Source organism: Orycteropus afer, unplaced genomic scaffold (assembly GCF_000298275.1).
Source record: "Orycteropus afer afer isolate SDZICR_OR568_19922 unplaced genomic scaffold, OryAfe1.0 scaffold00438, whole genome shotgun sequence".
Classification (NCBI taxonomy): domain Eukaryota; kingdom Metazoa; phylum Chordata; class Mammalia; order Tubulidentata; family Orycteropodidae; genus Orycteropus; species Orycteropus afer.
The window spans coordinates 1,464,161-1,465,673 of record NW_006922025.1 but is presented as its reverse complement, the minus strand read 5'-3'; positions in this window follow the sequence as shown (position 1 = coordinate 1,465,673).

The window sequence follows — 1,513 nt, the reverse complement described above, 5'->3', positions numbered from 1 at the left end:
GGAGAGTTGCAGATTGGATAAGAAAACAAAACCCATCAATATGCTGCCTACAAGAGACACACCTTAGAGATAAAGACAAAAATAGATAAAAATCAAAGGTTGGAAAAAGATACATCAAGCAAATGGCAACTGTAAAAGAGCAGGAGTGGCAATAGTAATTTCTGATCAAATTCACTTTAACACAAAAACCACCACACGAGACAAGGAAGGACATTATATAATGATTAAAGGACCAATTAAACATGAAGATATAACCATAATAAATACCTATGGACCCAATGACAGAGCCCCAAAATATATAAATCAGACTTTAAAAGAGCGGAAAAGGCAAATAGATGACTCCACAGTCATAGTGGGAGACTTTAATATAGCACTTTCAATGAAAGATAGAGCAACTGGAAAGAAACTCATCAAAGATGCAGAAGAACTAAACAATACAATCCACCCACTTGACCTTATAGATATCTACAGAGCACTTCACCCAACAACAGCACAATATACCTTTTTTGCCAGTGCACATGGAACATTCTTCATGATAGACCATATGTTAGGCCATAAAGCAAGACTTAATAAATTTAAAAACATTGAAATACTGCAAAGTATCCTCTCAGATCATAATGCTATTAAATTAGAAATCAACAATAGGAAGATCAACATAAAAAAAGTAAATACATGGGAACTGAACAACACCCTCCTTGAGAAAGACTGGGTAACAGAAGAAATAAAAACTGAAATTCAAAAATTCCTTGACTCAAATGAGAATGAAAACAAAACATACCAAAATCTTAGGGACACGACAAAAGCAGTGATCACAGGCCAATTTATACCAATAAATGCACACATTAAAAAAGAAGAAAGAGACAAAATCATACTTTAAACCAACGTCTCCAGCAATTAGAAAAAGAACAGCAAGAAAAGCCTACAGTCACCAGAAGAAAAGAAATGATACAGATTTGACCAGAAATCAATGAAACAGAAAATAGAAAGAAAATAGAAAAAAATCAACAAGACCAGAAGTTGGTTTTTTGAAAAGATCAATAAAATTGACAAATCACTGGCAATTTTAACAAAGGAAAAGAAGGAGAGAATAAAAATAACATGAATAAGAAACGAAATGGGTGACATCACAACAGAAGCAACTGAAATAAAAAGGATAATATCAGAATACTATGAAGACCATTACTCCAACATATTTGAAAATCTGGAAGAAATGGACAGATTTCTAGATACACACTACTTACCTAAACTAACACAGACTGGGGTGGAAAAGTAGATCCATAACAATGGAAGAAATTGAGCAGGGTATCAAAAAATTACCAACAAAAAGAAGTCCTGGCCCAGACGGCTTCACTGGAGAATTCTACAAAACATTCAGAGAAGAACTGACACCATTCCTACTCAAACTATTCCAAAACATAGAAAAGGATGGAATCCTCTCTAACTCATTTTATGAAGCAAGCATAACCTTGATACCAAAACCAGGCAAAGACATCACTCAAAAGGAAAACTACAG